We start from the raw sequence: 19,637 nt of genomic DNA, 5'->3' as shown, positions 1-19,637 counted from the left end.
TCCCATCTTTGTGCTATTTGGGGGAAGAAGACCCAAGAAACCTAACTTGTGACTGCAGTTTGTTTGAGAGACTGGTAATGATCTTTGGTATAAGTGGATTCATTAAAGTATGAAAGGTGATGCTACTATGAATTCAAATCGTGTATCTCCTGCCTCTGCTCCTTCCTTACTGTGGTAATCACTACTGCTGTTTACCAAATATTCCCAGCTCTCCTCCTTAGAGACACATGGTAAAATTGTGCTTCCCAACCCACTTTGACATTGGGTTGTGCCACTTCCAGACTGAAGCTAGAATAATCAGTGTGTGACTCACCATATTCTTTTTCCCTGACCCAGAAGTCACTTGATGCAGGAGGCCGATTTATTGTGAAGCTGTCACAACTTAAGCTTTAGGGCCTTTCATTTGCATAGGCCCATTTCAAGGCTTTATATCTAATTCTGTATTTGTAATTTTGTATTATATTTCTTAAAGAGAACATCCAGAACTGTGTAAGCCTCAGATCCCACAAATCCTGGATCTGCCTTTGGGAGCATGTGAGGTAGGACTTGCCTCAGCCTAGTTCCATGCTATACTACAATGAGAAGACCACCTGCTGACAGGAGTTGAACACGCACGAACATGAAATGAATCTTTGTTGTTTCAGGAGACTGAAATTTCATTTTACAGCAGCATAACCTAGTTTGTCCTAACTGCTACAATTAACTGAGTAATTTTTTACAAAGGGAGAATGCACTAGTCAGGTCAAAGCAAACACCTAACTGGCCTGACAATGATATTTCATATATAAGTGAATTACCTAGAATTTTTATTTATTCATCAATTGTTCATAAACTTAAATAACAAATGAATGTCTTGGTGTCTAAAATCCCAAAAATCAGACAAAATCAAGTGTATAGCAAGCAAAGCTACTGCTTGGAGATTGAAAAACACTCTAACTTAGTGGTTAAGAGCTAGAGTTGTTAGCTTTGACAGCAATTCAGGCAAGATCTGTCCTGAGCAGTATCTCAGACGTAAGCATAAACCCTCTGACACTACCTCATCTTCTATTTATACTTTATTAGTTAAATAGTGGCAGTACTCCAGTCTATTTGGTTTTTAGTGCACTGTGTTCAATGGAACCAATGAATGGCAATGAATTGGACTCCTAACTCAAAAACTATTAGTTGTGTAATTACTATAAGCTACTTTATCACTCTAAGCCTCCATTCCCTTCCCTGAAAATGAGATCAATAATCTGTCAAAGTTCTGTGGTAGGAATTAAAGGAGATCATCTTAATAGATACAAAATTAACAAAATCTGTTAGAAAGATGAACGACTGAAGATAAAATACAACCATTGTCCAATTCTGGGGTGCACAGTATTTACATTAAATTTTTAGCATTTGTTGTAGCCAACCTCCAAGATGATCCTCCCAGTTATAATCTCTTCCTGGTATTTACACCCTTATGTAGTTCCCTCCCACAATGAATAAGGCTGATTTGTTTGACAATAGAATAAGGAAGAAGTGACAGCATGTGATTTCTTAGGTTAAGTTATAAAAGACGTTGCTGCTACCATCTCATACTCTCTGGGACTGTTCACTCTGAAGAAAGCCAGCAGCCTTGTCATGAGGACATTCAAGCAGCACAGAGGAGATGCCAACATAGGGAAGAACTGAGGCCTCCAGCCAACAACCAGTACCAACTTGCCAGCCATGTGAGTGAACCATGTGGAAGTGAATCCTCCAGACCCAGTCAAGCCTTCACCTGATTGCTGCCCCAGCCAACATCTTGACTCAGCCTTGTGAGAGGCCCAGAGCCAGAACTGCTCAGCTGAGCTCTTATCAAACTATGACTCATGAAAACAGAGAAAGCAGATGTTTACTCTTGTTTTAAACCACACTAAGTATTAAGGTAATTTGTTATGCATCAATATATAACCAATATCATTCTACTTTGATTTTTCCACTTTATGAAATCATAATGAACTGTTACTATACACAGTAAATCTGTAGCCCCAGAGAAGAGATCAATAAAGCTGTGCAATGCTTTAGTTCCACATGCTCCTCCGCTGAGAATCACATTATTGCCTAGGCTCTATCACTTTGTAACAAAGAACCCAAGTCAAGCAAGGTATTTATTTATTGCCATTTTGTCAATAAACATAAAATCATCCTTATGTTTCCATTTCCCTCTCCTTGTTTATTAGTCTACACTAGCTATTTCAAACACCACATTGTGGGAAAGTCTGTCAGTCTGGACTTTGGTATCTCTTACACTGTTTCACTCCATAGTTTGTAAAGTGACTTTTTCTCAGAGTGAGGAAACTTTTGACAACAGAGCCCAGAAACCTCCTACATATGGTTTACCATCTAGTTCTCTTGAGTAAAAATTAACTAAGGAGGGTCAGGGCCCTTGACTGCTCCAACCCCCACTCTTGGCATGCAACCAAGAGTTCTGAAATTTTAACTGATTAAACTACTTCTAGCACATGATTTCTATGCCTAGATAATTCTCTATTCACTAACCATTGATTGAATGCCTTTATGTGCCAGATGCTGTGTTAGGTACTGGAGACCCTGGCAATCTTAAGTTTGATTCTATTTCCCTTTGCTTTTTCTTTATTCCCTTTATTGCAAAATGCAAGGGGCAAGAAAAAAAAATGGCTTTACTCTCAAATGTATATAAAGGAACATATGGAGAAAAAAGTCATAAACTTCCATTAATAACACACTGCTCACTTTATTATACAGCTTCTTTGGGATTAGTGTAGGTAAACTGCTGCTGTAACCTGAGTGTGTGATCACATGATGTCAATAGCTGGCAATTGCAGTTAATGCTAAATGAAATCCTAATAGAAAATTGCCAATAAGTTGGGAGGTTTTATGACAAAAAATGAAAAAAAAATCACCATTTTGTGACCAATAAAAATGTCAATGAAATGAGTACAATTGGGAACAACAGAAAATTGTGAAAGTAAATGGACCATAAATACCTAAGTGGATTTTCAAAGATTTTTTTCCTGCCATGTCTCTAGATTTGATTGATCTGTACTATTTGCTTTATAAACATCTAGGAATTTATTCTGCTTATATTTGTCCTACCTAGGAATCCCATGGAATTATCAGTGACATAATTATTATGCTTTAACAATCATAAGGGCGTTGGAATTCACTGTAGAAGTATTCAGATTTCTTTCTTCTCTGGCTTGCAAACAGTGAGAAAGCATTTGTCTGTTGGTAGGAGATATATCTGAAGTCTTAATCTGTTGGGTGTGCATGTAATACTGATTAAGGAAAGAATTTTTAGGGTAATCAGTTATTTCAAGGAAGAACTGCTAATTTTCTATTCTAGTCATCTCTGAAAGATATTGTTGTTGATGTTGTACAAACTACCCAAGCTTAACATCCAAATGAGCATTGCCAGGACCATGAAATTGCTGCTTGGATAGTAAGACAGATGATAGCGATATTCAAAATAATTTGCAAACCGAATGGCATTGGCACCAACCAATCATTGACACTGGTCATAGTGCTAAGGCAGGGTTAGAAGCCCCCTCCTATACCATGGGTCAACCTACTGTAGAAGCTGGGGCCACTGGGCAGTTGGAGGAACCATATTTAAGGGAATTCAGGCAGGAGCTATTAGTAATAAGTATAGAATTATTTCAATTATTTTAATAACTGATATGGCTGTACCACATTTGGCTGATGTCGATGTGGCTTGGTGAGATGAAACAGAGTCTTTAGAATTATTCCAAAGATACTTCCACTGCCTAAACCATGTGTGGAACTCCTTTTTGGAATTGCCTTCAAAGCCAGTTTACAAGCTATACAAGAAAAGGTCTCATTAATTTCATCAGGCCTCATTTTTTACCAAAAATGGTATGACACAACTTGTTCACTCACATTTATTCAGCACACTTGGCTCTGAGCAGCTTTTAGCTATTTCTAAAAATCAGCTAAAAGACAAGCTCCAATGACAAAGATATATTAAGGGTATATTTTACAATGTGTTATGCGGCATCTAAAGCAACTCCAAATGAGGAATACAACTCTACCAAGTTCCTATTGTATACCATTTCAGTACTAGAAGTTTACATATAGTTACTCCATTTAATTTTACATTAGTATATCTTACATCATTGACCACTTAGGAGTCTGAACTCCAGACATAACAAAAATTTCAGAACAAAAATTCACAACACTGTAGAGAGATTGAATTTCTCTTTTAGGATATTCTACCTCCTAATTACAACTTCTAACTCTAATTACTAGACTCTTGGATAATAACATATTAAGAGAAACAGGACAAAGTTTCCAAATACTTTAAAGTAAAAGGAAGCAAAGATTTATTGAATGCCCATTACATGCCAGGGCTACTACGTGTTAGAACTAGCTTTTGCACATATGTAACAAATTTTAAAAGACTATATTTGGCCAGGCAGTGTGTTGCATTTCTACATATCTTGGTGTTAACCAATTGCTAACTTAAAAAATATTTCTGGGTTTTTTAAACTTAACATTTTTAAGCACCTACTATAAAATAAGCATGTGTGAAATTATCATAAATTATATTATTTAACCCCCACTATAACCCTATAAAGTAGGTACTATTAAAATTCCCATTTTATAGATGAAGAAATAAAGATTGGGTGGCTTAAAAATAACAAAAATTTATTTGACACAGTTCTGGAGGCTGGGAGTCTGAGCTCAGAGTGCCAGCATGGTCAGGTTCTGGTGAGACCCTGCTTTCTTCTAGCTAATTCCTCACATGGTGAAAGAGGGTGAGAGAGCTCTCTGAGTTCCCTTTTATAAGGACTCTAATCCTATTCATGAGGACTCCACCCTCATGACTTAATTATCTCCCAAAGGCCTAACCTGCAAATACAGTTCCACTGGAATTAATGTTTCAACACATGAAATTCAGTGGTGGGAGGGAACAAACATTCAGCCCATTGCAGCTTGATAATTTTAAAAATTAGAAATGTAGTTAGAGAGAGGAGGTTGTATTAGTCCATTTTGTATTGCTATAACAGAAATACCTGAGACTGGGTAATACATAAAGAACAGAGGTTTATTTGGCTTATGATTCTGGGACAGCTGCATCTGGCATGGGCCTCAGGCTGCTTCTACTCATGGCAGAAAATGGCAGCAGACAGCAGGTACAGGCAGATCACATGGAAAGAGGAAGCAAGAGAGAGAGAGAAGGTGCTAGGGTCTTTTAAACAACCAGCTCTTGTGGGAACTAGTAGAGCAAGAACTCACTCATTAATCCCCCTCTCCCAGGGAGAGCATTAATCCATTCATGAGGGATCTGCCCCCATGACTCAGTCAGTTTCCAACACTGCCACATTGGGGATCCAATTTCCACATGAGTTTTGGAGGGGACAACACATCCAAACTCCATCAGGGTGAAGCAAGATGGCCAACCAGAAGGATCTGCCACTTGTCTCTCCCACAAAGACAGACCAAACAATGAATACATAACTACACTTGGACGAAAATAACTAAAGGAAAGCAATGGAACACATCAAGGAAGAAGCAGAGATGCTGGTGAGTGAAGGAACTCAGCCAAATGGAGAAGAGAAGAAAGAAATGTAATTACAGTGGAGTTCGAGCTCTGTTGCATGATTTGCAGGCGAGTGGGCATAGAGTGAGTTGACAGTCTCAAGAGACTGAAGAGAGAAAAAAGAAGCCTGCATTACGTGATGGAAGGAGCACTCATTCTTCAACACAGCCAAAATATCTTTACTGTATTCTGGTCCCAGAATGGCTGAAACTCCCACTACTAACCCATCCTTGGGGAAAAGCAATGATTATATTGTCTGACATGTTTTGCAAACTATAGGTCACAAGTAATTAGTTACTGATATATTGAAAATACAAAATTTTAAAAATTATTTTTAAAATGTTCTTTAGGAAAGGTGTTGTTGTTCAACATTTACATGCAGAAAATTATAGCAAACATATATATGCAGTTGAAAGGGTAGAATAAGCTCTCACGTAATCACTACTCAGTTAAGAAACACAGCAATGACAGAACAGAGTGCCTTTCCCAATCTCATCCCTTTTCTTTTGCACAAAAGAGAGCTATTTATTATCCTGACTTTTATGATTTCATTCTCTTATTTTTCTTCAGTTCACCACCCATGTAGGTATTTCTAAACACAACATGTTTATACATCTTGCCCCTTTTTAAACTTTATGCAAATGAGATCATCCTGTGTGTTTTCTATGACTTGCTTATTTTTAGCATAGCTGTGACATTTATCAATATTGATGTGTAGCATTAGTTTGTCTATTTTCATGGCTTTATAGTATGAAGGATGAAGGTACTTCAAAAAGTGTACAGAAAAATAGAATTGAAAGATAATACAAATCTTTTCGCAAACTTTTTGAAGTACCATCATATACCATTGTATACCCCATTTGAAAATTGCTCATAGATAATTGAATTATTTCCAGGGTTGTTTTTGTTGTTGTTGTTGTTGTTGTTGTTACTGAACAATGCTGCCATGAATATTCTTGTCTAAGATCTCCTGGTCCACATTTAAAAACAAGTCTGTAGGGAACCTACCTAGAAACAGAATTGCTGTATTATAGGATATGTTGGAGATTGCCCATTACTATCCACTTTTTTTTTTACTGCATAAAAAGGAGAGAGCTAGAGAAACATTACCCAGACTTCCTGCAGCCATTTGTGTCATGTGATTAAGTTCTTGCTTATGGAATCTAAATGGAAAGGAAGTAAGACAATTCCTAGTCTAGGCCTTAAAAAATTATGTGTGTATTTTCCGTACTCATTTTCCCCTTCCCACACTCTGTATTCTCTTCCCCCTTTCCACTCTCTGTACTCTCTTTCCGCTTCCCACACTTCCACATTTCCCACATCTCTGCAGTCTAGCTCACAGAACATGCAGTAGTGAACAATGGCCTAAAAATGGCCAGGTAATAAGAGAGATAAATCAATGAACCTTGAGTGACTTTGTTGAAGAAGCCACCATCAAAACTGGACCATTCACTTGGAACTGTTATATGAGAGGCAAATACCATTGGGGTTTTATTCACAGCATCTCAACCTCTATCCTGTGCAATATGTAGGGCATGCAAATGTGTTTCCAAAGAGGATGTATAAATTGGTACTCCCACCAGCAGAGTATGAGAGTTCTTATTACTGTAACTCTTCCCTCACATGTGGTATTGTCACTTTAATTTTTACAACTCCGGTGGGTTTCAAATGTTGTCTTTTTGAGCCTTAAGTTACATTTTCTGATTGTTAATTTTTTTCATGTGATTTTTGCTCAATATGATATCTTCTTCTGTCAAACACATGTTTACATCTTTTGTCCAGTTCTCTATTTGATTGTCTTTTTTTTTTTTTTTTTTTTTTTTTTGTCGTTTTTTTTTTTCGTGGCCGGCACTCAGCCAGTGAGTGCACCGGTCACTCCCACATAGGATCCGAACCCGCGGCGGGAGCGTCACCGCGCTCCCAGCGCAGCACTCTACCGAGTGCTCCACGGGCTCGGCCCTTGATTGTCTTTTTCTTAATAACTTACGAGAGTTCTTTATAATTTGGGTGGATGTGCTACTTTTTGTCCATTATACAGCTTTCATTCTCATTTTGGTGCCTTTGTTTTATTGAAGTCAAATGTCTTAGAATCTCCCTTTATTATTTGTGCTTTCTTTCTTTTTTGACATTGCATAAGAAATTTCTTTCTTTTCTAATATGAAGATATTCACCTAAGATCTTCTAAAAGCTTTAGACAATTGTGTTTCATATTTAGTTCTTTGATTCACTCACTCAAGTTCTGATTTGCCTTTTTTGTACATGAGAGTAAAGGGTGGAGTTAGAAGCGGCAGAAGGGAATTACAAATAATCATGGGTGTGTCTATGGGCATTTGTATTTCATGTGAATACCATAATTCATATATACTAGGAGGAGAGAAAAGGTTAAGAACAACAGGTTGAAGGTATTGTTTCCAGAACTTTCCTTAGTGAAGCACATGTTAGGAGTACATGTTAAACCCTGCCACTAGACATACTCTTAGTTACTCATGTACAGAACATGTTGGACCTGGTTTATCAAAGCTTTCTGTGAAAAAGACATAGAGTTCTAACTTGCGGCTGACAAGGCAGACATGCCCCCAACTCTGATGAGGTTGCTAAGAAATCTAAGGAGATCTCAGCCTCCATTAAGAATAGAATGTCCTGGGCCGACCCCGTGGCTCACTCGGGAGAGTGCAGCGCTTGGGAGCGCAGTGGCGCTCCCACCACGGGTTCGGATCCTATATAGGAATGGCCGGCGTGCTCACTGGCTGAGCGCGGTGCGGGCGACACCACACCGAGGGTTGCGATCCCCTTAACGGTCACAAAAAGACAAAAAAAAAAAAAAAAAAAAAAAGAATAGAATGTCCAGATCACAAGTGATAATATCTCCGCTGTAGCTTGTACTCATTAGACAACAATCAAGCTATTGCATCTCATTCTGGTGATACTCTTAAAGAAACACGTAGGTAAACTAGACTTCATCACAAGGAAAGCAGTCAGGTTGGTGACAGGGCAGGAGATGACCAACAGTTGAAGGAATTGGGAAATCTTATGTTGAAATGGAGAAGTAGATGGGCCACAAATATTTTATTTCTAAATTTTAAATATTGCCCTATCAAAAAGAGGGCACATAGGTACTTTATATTTCTCCAAGTAAACACCAGGAACCAATGGATAGAAGTTATAAAGAAGTAGGTTTAGGCTAATTACGAAGGATCTTTATAGCAACGGGACAATGAGTCTTCAGAAACAACTGATTGACTTAAGAAAGTAGTGGTCTCCTTCCCCCACATGAATGGCATTTGGAAATGGAATCTGAAAGGTCATTTATCACGGATGTTAACAGTAACAGCTAATATCTATTATTGCTTACTACTGGCAAGAAATCATTCCATGCACTCCGCCTGCGTTTTCCCATTTGAATCCTCACAGCAGCTCTAGGAAAGAATAACTATCTTGTCATCATTCTGTAAATGAAGAGGCTGAAGCTTAGAGAGGTTAAGTAATTTGCCTGAAGTCACACAATTTGTAAAAGGCAGAAAGCACATCTGTCTTGTGCCCAGAGATAGAGTTCGCACCCACACTACTTCTCACTTGTCAATGCTGTAGAAAGATTTGCTGTGCTGGGAGAAAAGTTGTACTGAGACCACTTCAAATTCTGAAACTACTTCATTCTAACAAAATAGAAATGTATTACTTTCGATGCATAAAACAGTATGGAAAGCAGACACAGAAGGGAATGGGAAAGGGGTAGGTAAAATCTAATGAAGGAGGAGGAAGTCTAGAAAGATCTTAAGTGCAGGACACTGGTATATTCCTGGCTGGTTTAGGTAAAGGACATTTCCTGAAGGTTACATGAGAGAAAGGCAATGGGGGAGTGGGAAGAAGCAAAGACAGGAGACATACAAAAATTCTCCTTGCTTTAGCAGAGGTATTGTTTGGTCATCTGAAATGAAGTTGCAAAGACTTCATTTTGTTAATAGAAGAACTGAGAGAAACAAGGAAGGAATATAATTTCCCCATCAAGTGTCAAGGGTCCTACCGTGAGCTCACTTTCATTATTTTTCTTGCAAGTAAGTAATTAGCGCCCCTCCCTGACAAAAAGTAGTAGCAGAAAGATGGTAATTAGATCCAAATGAACAATTTTTTAGCATTCATTCATACATGCATATATTTAACAAATCTTTATTGAGTGCCTACTATTTGCTAGGCACTGGGGATTCAGCAGAAAAAACTGTTCTTCCAGCCCTCAGAAGTGATCCCTGTCTTCATTGAGCATACTCTCTGGAGCAGAAAAGCACATATAAAAACCAAAATGAAAGTGTAAAATTTAAGGTATGTTAAATAGTCACAAGGGCTAAAAAGGAAAATAAAGCAAGGAAGAATAGGAGAATATATTAGAATTGTTCAAACTTTACAGGATTTTAACTAAATATTCAAATTAAAAGGGAGAAAGGGAAAATTGTTGAGAAAAGGGGACATGTTGAGATCCACGTGGGTTTATGTGTGCTTATGAATCACAGATACTGTGAAAGGTCTTGTGGCATAGTGAAAAGGACATAGAGCAAATGACTTCCCTTCTCTTATCTTCATTTCCTCATCTTTAAGATGGGGATCCTAATGTGAGCCGTCTTAGCGGTACAAGGCAGGTATGTGTCTCAAATGAGTCATTGAACTTGAATGTGGCCTTCAAAATACAGAGCAATATATATATGTGACTTCATTTTACTACAAAAGATGATTAATAGTTTTAAAAATTTCTTTCTCATCTCTGGATCTCTGAATATATATATTTATTTATATATTTAGAAATATAAAAATTCACACACATACATATATATATATATATACACACATATATAAAAATACAGATACAAACAGACAGACAGAGAGAGGGAGAGAGAAGGGGAAAGGAGAAAAATTTTCTATTAGGAGTAAGAAGGACATACACACAAACACACACACACATACACATGATGGGTCCAGCCCATTTCATATCTCATACAACCCACTTAGTACAAATATTCTGACAAGGAATAGGCATATCTGTGTCGAAAAACTCAAGTACAATGTTCTTTGAAGCTCCGAGAAGCCTCCAAATAGACCAAGGGCAAAACATTCCTTCTCCATTCTGATCTCCTTGGATTAGTGAAGACACTGCAGAGCTCTTTTAATCACCTCCTGAAACACTGGTTTCCTTCCTCTATCCAAGAGACCTGACAAAATGGAATTTGTCAACTGTGCTTATGGTAATAAATCTCCTTTCCAGCATTTCTCCTGACATCCTAATGCCTTCCAGAACATAATAAAAAGGTCATTTTCCACCTGAATTCATCTTCTCCAAGCTGCCTTATATTTCTGCAAATCCAAGTTTCAACAAGTTTGATTTCATTCCTTTACAGTATTTTATTTGCTTTAACCAAGCTAACAATTCCAACTGCTACCCCACACTCTAATAGCTTGAATGGGGATTATATTTTATTGGCTGACTGTATAATGTGGATACATTTTGAAAGTTGAACTCCTTTTTCTTGAGTGACAGAGAATTAAAAGCGCCCTTTCAGATATCGCCTGAGGATTTCTTATGATTTCGTTTCTCACATCAATTCAATAACTTTCTATGTATCAATTATGCCAAGATCAGCATCCTCACCTAAATATAAAACAATCCCCCCACGCCCTAAGGCTTGAGCAACTCTTCACTTTGTGCAACCAACTCAGCTGTATTGTTATGTATTTCACAATCCCGTCTCCCGTTTCCAGAGGAGCAATTCAAGTAGTAACCTTCAAGAACTTACACGTTCTTGGTTGCTGAGGAATTTCTTCCAGTTGTATTTACCTTTACTTTCGGTAGGTTCAGGTGTTGATGTAAGTGCAATCATCCCTTCTAGGCAACATTATCAGAAATACAGAACCATTTATAATAAAGGACTTTGGGCTTCTTGCAAATGATATGGCAAGACACAAGCACGTATTTGCTTATATTGTTCAACCTATCTGTGATATTCGTCTGTGTAGGTCAGTCCGTCCACTTCCCTGAAAATGATGAGTCAGCGGCTTGTGATCAGCACGGCAGGCTGCGGCCTTCCACGCGGAGGAACGGAGTCCCAGGACGATTTGTAGGGACCACCCCGTGGCCGAGATCTCTCCGGCGCGAGGCAAGAGTCGTGGCTATGCCGGGGGCGGTGGCTCTCCGGGCTCCGGTTGTCCCCGCGCCAGGAGCCAGCCCTGGGAATGCTCCGCGGGATGAAGGACGCTGGTCCTCGGCCACCGAAATCACTCTCCGCGGAACAAGACAGCGGTTTCTAGAAGAGGAAGGGTGACAGTTCCCTCCGGGACCCGCCAACCCCCAGAACTACCAAAGGCCCCTCCTCCGGGTCGCCGGGTTCGGAGGGCCCGGGATAGCAGGTGACCGCTGTACAGAGGGACGGAGGGAGCCAAGGGAAGCGGCAGGAAGAGGAGAGAAGAACCGAGAGGAGGGGAACCGCGTCTGCTGCCCAGCCTGTGCGGTCTCGGCCTGGAGCTGGCAGCGATCGCAGCCGCGGGGCCCGAGACGGGGACCCACCCGGCTGGAGAAAGGGAAGAGGAAAGCACTTCTTGCTCTTTGCCCATTTTGCTGCTGTTTGTGTTTGTTATTTGTTTCTGTTTTGTGTTTTGTTTTGTTTCCTCCACTAGTCACAAAAGGGAATCAGCCACGACTCTGGTCTGGGGAGCATCCATTATTTAGTTAAAAACAAGAAAACATGCTTTTCTTCCTCTTTGAAATAAATGTAGCAGCGCTTCTCTCCACCTCCGCCGCTCTTCTCCCTTCCTCAGTTCACTGTCTCCTGCACCTTTCCCGCCGCACCTTTAGCTTAGTTCTTCGTTGGTCTTTCGTCGAAAACATTTGTCTCAGTTTTTCTGTCCCGTGTAATCAGGTTTTCATCTGCCAAATGCCTTCAAAATATACTATTTCGCCCATTTGAACTTCCACTCGCAATGTTCCAGTCCTCTTCAGTCCTTTGATTTTTTTTTTTTAGTACGTGAGTTCTGTCCCGCCCTCCCTCTGCCCCCACCCGTGTAACAGCAAGCACACGTTTTCATTCCGTGCCACTTGCATCCCAACCCCTGGCTGAGCTGCCCTTTTGCCTGCAGGCCCTAGGAGCACATCAAAGGAGTTTTGCTTTGACTGCCCTTACACCCTCAGTTGGTGCCTATCCTGGGGCCTCTCTCAGAACTTGGAATCAGCACCTCTTCACCCTTTTTCGTTTTTTAAGTCTGTTTCAATTTCTGAGAGTAAAAACAACCAGAATGCTCAAAGCTGACAAAGAGGGTAATTTGACTCATACTCTGCACCCCCAACATTCTCTTGCCATTCTTTCTCCCCCACCTACCTTTTTTTTCCCCCCCATCTACTTTCTCCTCCCCACCAGAACTTGGGTTTCTGGCATCCCAAAGCTAATTCAACATCCTTGACTCAGGAGTGAAGAAAGAACTGATATTAGTCATTTTGGCTTTGTCGTAAGGTGGCACAGGGTATCACCAACCATTCACTCAACGAAGATGCCGTTGAGCACTTACTAGTACCAGATGCTGGGAAGACGTCCAGGGGCTAAGAACATAAATGAGGTTTCTTTTGCATCACCTTCTTTCCTCTCCCTGTCCTACTACTTCCTCCATCATAGCCATCATCATCACCATCATTATTTTTTTATAACATTCACTAAGCTCTTAATATATGTAAGGCATTGGGGTATGACCTTTACATGCATTTTGTCATTTAATTGTTATAAGGATCCTATGACATCAGTAATATATTAGCTCCATTTTATAGGTGAGAAAACTCAGTATTAAAGAAGTGAGTGGCTTCTCCAAACTCATCTAACATGTGTTGAAGCAGGCATTTGCAAACCAGACAGTCTGACTCCAGATTTGTGGCACATCCCTTCACTGTTTTAGTGGAGGAGTCAGACTTGTAAACAAATAAATGTATCAAAGAGGTAAGTGCTAGAGCTGTAGAAATACAGAGGCAGCAGTGACTAACACTGCCTGGGGGAATCAGGAAAGGCTTAACAGACAACTTGACATGTGAGGTGGGTCTTGAAATATGAGTAAGAGTATCCCAGGCAAACAAAGAGGTAGGAGTGGGAGGTATATTTCAGGCTAAGGAGCCATATATGTAATGGCACAGTTGAGAAGGGCTGCCACGGTATGTTTAGGAAACAGTGAGTGAAGTATAGAGTTCATGAGACAGTGTTATGATATGAAACAAAAAAGTGTAAATATAAAACTGGGGGAAAGAATATCAAGGACTTTAGAGATCTTGCTAGCAATAGTGGCTTTCATGCTGACGGTAAAATGACTCCAGCAGAGCTTTTAAAGAAAGGAAGTGCCATAATCAAATTTGTGTGTGTGTGTGAGTGTGTGTGCGTGTGTGTCTGTCTGTGTTTAGATGACCAGGACAAATCTGGAGAATGAAAAGAGGAGGCACGTGGTAGAGACACTGGTTGTAAACTTGGAGTACAGATGTGAGAGGTGATAAGGGTCTGGGCTAGCAGTAATGAAACTGGAAAAGAGGGACTTTGTCTCTAAATGATATTGGCAGTAAGGCGTCTATCTGTTCCTAGAATAAAAGGCTTTAGGCACGAAGAATTTCATTCAGAATAAAAAGGCCTCTTACAAGAGCACCAAACCAGACTTTTTACTTTCATACTCATAGTTAAAGTTTATGATGCTTACGAAGATTAAAACCATGGCATCAACTAGTGGAAGAATAACAATAGCTACCTTTTATTCAGAGACTATTGTCCACATCCTCTAATACATTTGACCTTCAAAACAACTTTTCAGGGTGAGTACAAAGCTGCTCTTAATTGCATTCAATGGATGAGGAAGCTGAAGCCAATAACTTGGAGAAGACGATGTTGATAATTAGAGACAGAACTGGAATTCAAAACTAGAGCTATCTGATCTCAGAAAGTATGCAGTTTTTACGTGCTATGTGCTGAGATCAAAACTTAGGTGTCTTTTCTCTTAATCTGGTGTTGTCTTCACTAGTCATTGCTGCCTTTATCCTGCGTTAAATGCATTTCAAGTATCACTGAGCACACATTTCTGTCTGACTGCCTACTTTACCAATGTGCCCTAAAGTAGCATTTATTGTAGATTCACTGACTGCAAAACACACTAAGCAAGATATTAGGATACTCATTTTTAAGTATTGGGAGTTTTAGGGTGAAAGAAAGAGCAAATATAAATGACATCAGTGTGCAACAAGAAACACAGGTAATCAAAACTTCGTATGGTATAGACATGAAGGATCCTGGGCTATTGGAGAAACAGCTGTTACTTGGCACTTTCCTGTGCCAGTGGCTTCACGTGTATAATTTCCTTGAGAAAACTGACTTGGGCAGGTGAAATGCCTTGCTCAGTGTCACACAAATACTAAACAGACAAGCCAGAATTCAAATCCCAGTTTATTTGATACCAAACTCAGGCCCTGATGTTAGTGGTTAGTGAAGACTGAAGTCAGTTCTGTGGAGAGCAGTGTGTTAGTAAATATTTAATAACCTGCTCTCAAAAAAAAAAAAAAAGTTCTGGTTTATAGTGTTTGGTGGCAATTTCCAATTTCTGTAGGGCATACATAATCCTACAATGGCAGATTTCAAGCTACCAAAATGCATCACTGGGGGTGGGCTGAGAAGAGCTGAGCACAATCAGCTCTGAAGCCTCCAGCATGCACCTGTACCACAGAGGAAGAGATGCCTGAGCAATATTTCAGAGGCAAAGTGGAAAAGATTTGGGATAATTTTTAGAGAAAGAGGGGATAATGAATGACGGCTGGAGTGGGATTAGGTTAGTTATATTCAAAAAAGGTAGGTAGATTGAGCTAATTGTGGTTAGATCACACGGAAAGACTGATTTAGAATTGGCTGGGAGCAGCTACTTCCTTAAAATCGCCATTTCTAAGAGTTAGCAATTTTCTTGATGAAGAAGACCTAAATCTTGACTTATTCTAACTGAAACTTTTGGCAGGCATATGTTTTAATGGCTGCTAACACTGAAAACAAATTTAAAAGACTGAAATCAGGGCTAGCTGAATCAAGAAGACTAAATTCCTGGCTAAATAACTGAGGGAGGTGGTATATTGATGGAAAGTAAGCCTTTGGAAAAATATGTCAAATAAAGTTGACAAGAGTCACTTAGCATCTTCAAAACCTGCTTGTTCTGTTAGACTGATTGTACCTTATCTTGACCTTTTATCGGGAAATAAATATATTGCACATACCTCAGAATATTTATTTTGTCACTTTATTTCACATCTTTCTCAGTATAAAACAACACTTAATACTTCTCCTATTCCCATATAATTAGATTGCACATAGTATAGTAAGAAGAAAAAGCATCAGCTGATACCTGCAAATAATGCTCACTTTCCCTCTGAGCCAATAGTCTAGTCCTTTAAAAGAGAAAAAAGGATGAAAATAAAATTTTTCCATGTTACAGAATATTTCTATTTCTTTTTTCCCCTGCTAATCAAGAGGTCCTGTTGTACACAACCTGGATGAAAAAGCATATTGGTCCTAAGAATCAATAAAAAAATAACATAAGGAAAATGAAGTGACTATCTGTTGATTTTGTGTGCTCATTGGAGAACAACTCCTGTCCCTGCAATTCTGAGGTACCATCACACATGATGTCCACCTGCTCCTTGGCTGAAAAGATGAACATATGACTAACTGACCAATCATAGTACTGGATCCTCTTGTTCACAGTAAATTGCTCAAGAAATGGGCAGAGCCAATCAAACCTTTTCTATGAGCAAGAGGATCTCTCTTTCTTCAGGATTTCAATTGCTGTGGATATAGGCTCAGGTCTTCAGGTAACCATCTTTTCAGTACAGAGGGAGCTGGGCTGCAGCAGAGGAAACTGAGAAAACAGTCAAAGATAAGCAAAGACATGTAGAGCCAAGATATGGAAAGAAGGACATAAAGTTTTGACAACTTTGCTCAAATGCCCAAATCCCACTATGCTTAAACATATACATATTTCTGGATCCCCAGTCATTTAAACCAGTTTTACCCCCTCTTCTCTTTTTCTTTTGGTTAAGCTGGTTGGAGTCAGGTTTTTGTTACTTTCAGATGAAAGTATCCTGACCATTACAAAAACCATAGTAAAAATGTCCTCACCTCATGACTGATTTCTGCTGGCTGGGATTATACAAAAGTTTCCCTAATTTATAAAAAAAGAAGGCAGAGAGGGGGGAATAGGGAAATACTAAGAGCTAAATTTCTCTCTTGGCCTATATTCCAAGATATGCTAATTTCTGCTATTTTGTTTCTCTGATCTATGACTCATCTCTCTTTGGACTTCTCTTTCATTCATTGGCACCCAAACTACAATAAACTCATTTCTCATTCCTTCATTCATAAATTATCACTACTTTATTATTTAACTCAACATGGTAAATCTTCATAGAACAGGCAAAAGACGAGGTATTATGTTGGAAGCAAAAGAAAAGAGAAAGGAGAAGCTTGTCGTTTTCAAACTGGAAGGACAAATTTGCACTAGAAAAAGTTCTTTTTATCTTTTAGCTTAAATTTTACAGAAAGAATTTGTGCAGATGGGGAAAAACCACCTCAAGATAGAGTAACTTGGGTTTTTTTTTTTTTTTTTTTTAATCCTTCAGGGAAGATCCCAGAAGCTCGAGGCAGTGGGAGGGAAGAAATGAATATAGAAGATGACTCAGATGCTGGTGTGGAGAAAAGACTGGAGTAACTAAGGCCCACTTTCTCAGTTGAGCTAAACGGTTGTGATCTCACTCCATACACACTTCTCAAGAGTCCCTTGACATTTCTTTACCTTTAGAGGTTGAATTTAGTGTTCATTTAATCCTAGACTCAGGATTTGCCTCAGCCCTGAAAAATCTAAGGAATAACCCCAGACTATGCACTCTTTTTAAATGTCCTTGAGTGAAGGAAAATTAATTGAGAATTATACTCTTCGGAGATTCTTTTCTGATTGGATATGTTAACCACTCTCGGACAGAGTGTTTCACTCTATAACTTGGATGTCATTCTCTATAATAAGACAAATCATTTTCCTTAAGGCATATCAATGAATTAGTTTTAACAAAGTTTTAAAACCAGAATCAATTGCCAAAAGTCATTTAATCTACCTCCTTGCCAGCTAGAACACACCACAAATTCCAGTGATTTTGATGAAAGCATGCACATGTTTATAAATCTTTTTATGCATTAGCTTATATAGCTGTTTTGATATGTATTGCATTCTCTCACAAACTTTTCACCTTGAGGTGCAATTATTAAGTGAATTTCTTGCCCTTATAAAGAAAAGTAAACACATTAAACACTTCCACGTAATGTTAAAATGCTGGACATTAAATTAAATTAAATATTTGTCTTATAGCACTGTTAGCTGAATAGGTTATGAATCATCTATGTTTGTGGAATACATTGCTTAGAATTATAAGTTTTCCAAATTCACCCTGTGAAGAACAAAGTACAAAGAACATTGAGGCTTAAAATCTTTAATACTGAACTAAGTCTGTAGGCTTTGCAATATTGATACTGCATCCATAATCGTGCCTTAGTGAAATGTTATACAGAACATTATTCAGAATGTTTGCTCTAAAAAGAGTTTGGATAAATGCACTGTAGTTTAAATTGATTAATGCTGTCTTATATGCATCTAGATTTTTTATTATCCCAAGAGTTTGACTTAAAAGTTACAGGGTGTCTTGCATATTTTCTCTACTTGAAAGTGGTACATTTGCATTAAACAAGAATGGTACTCATAGCTGTGTGAATTTTGGTTAAGTATTCTGGCTCTGTGAACCTCTATTACTTCATCTATCATATAAGATCATTTGATTAGCTCAGTGGTTTTTCTAACTGTGCTAGAAAGCCTTAGAGTGTTTACAGGAGGAGGTGAAGACTTAGGCTGCTTAACAAAATTCAGCCAAAACAGCTCCATCTTTATCAGTTTATTAATTACCTTGAACAATAATTTATTATTCATTTATGTATTCATTAATACACAACTTTATTAATCAAATAGTGCCTAATATGTGTCTGTGCTAGACATATAACAGAAAATAAAACAGACACAAATCTCTTCCCTCATTGAGCTTTCATTCTAGTAAAAAGAGACAGACAATAATCAAAATACATAAGTTAAATATATAGTATGCTACATAGTGATAGATTATATGGAGGAAAATGAAGCAGGTTAAGAGAGATAAGGAATACTGGGGCTGACGTTTGAAACTTTAAATAGTTGTTCATGGAAGGCTTCATTGGCTAGCATTATTGAGAATGTGAGTTGCAGAATTGTATTAATTTGATGACCAATTAGCTACACTAATAACTGGGAGAAAAGAGTTCCAAGGAGCAGAAACAACAAGTGCAAAAGCCCTGAGGTGGGAATGTGTCAGGTGTATTTAGGAGCAGTGAGGAGACTATTCTGGTCTGAATGGACTGAACAAGGGAGAAATAGGAAACCGGACTTCAGGATACACCTCTATTAGAAGAAAAAGGTTTGCTTTTTAAAAAAAGATCGATACTTTTTATCTAAATTACTCGTAAGGCTCTGAACAGTGTTAAAATTCTAAGATTCTTGCTTATATTACATGATCAATTAGCCTTGATTCAGTATTAGTAATCCTTTTCTCTCTCTCTCTTTTTTTTTTTTTGCTAATTAATAACAGAGTCTTTGCTGTTCAGGGATTACGTGTTTAGCCAACAATTGTTCCTTCTTTCCTGTTAACTCAACTATCTTATTTATTTTTAGGGAAAATAGTATGAATAACTAGGGCCAAGTACTTAATTAATTTGAGTTTCTAGAAGCACAACCCAGACTGTTGTGCTTTTTTATTAAATTTTATGCACCTACTGAAATCACTAATGAATTATGTGTTTTTAATACACTGACAGTTTTTGACATTCATTTTAAATTGTGTAAGTTTCATAGTCAAATAGCTTAGCTAGATTCTTTCTCCCTTCTCATGTCTGAAACAGGAAGGAAAATGACTAAGTGGATTTCTAGTTCGACTGAAATAGCTATGCATTTCTTTTTGTACCCAGACATTGAACATTGTGCAGTCTGA

The sequence above is a fragment of the Cynocephalus volans genome, chromosome 1 (assembly GCF_027409185.1).
Source record: "Cynocephalus volans isolate mCynVol1 chromosome 1, mCynVol1.pri, whole genome shotgun sequence".
Lineage (NCBI taxonomy): Eukaryota > Metazoa > Chordata > Mammalia > Dermoptera > Cynocephalidae > Cynocephalus > Cynocephalus volans.
The sequence above is the reverse complement of the archived record's forward strand: the minus strand, read 5'-3'. Positions refer to the sequence as shown.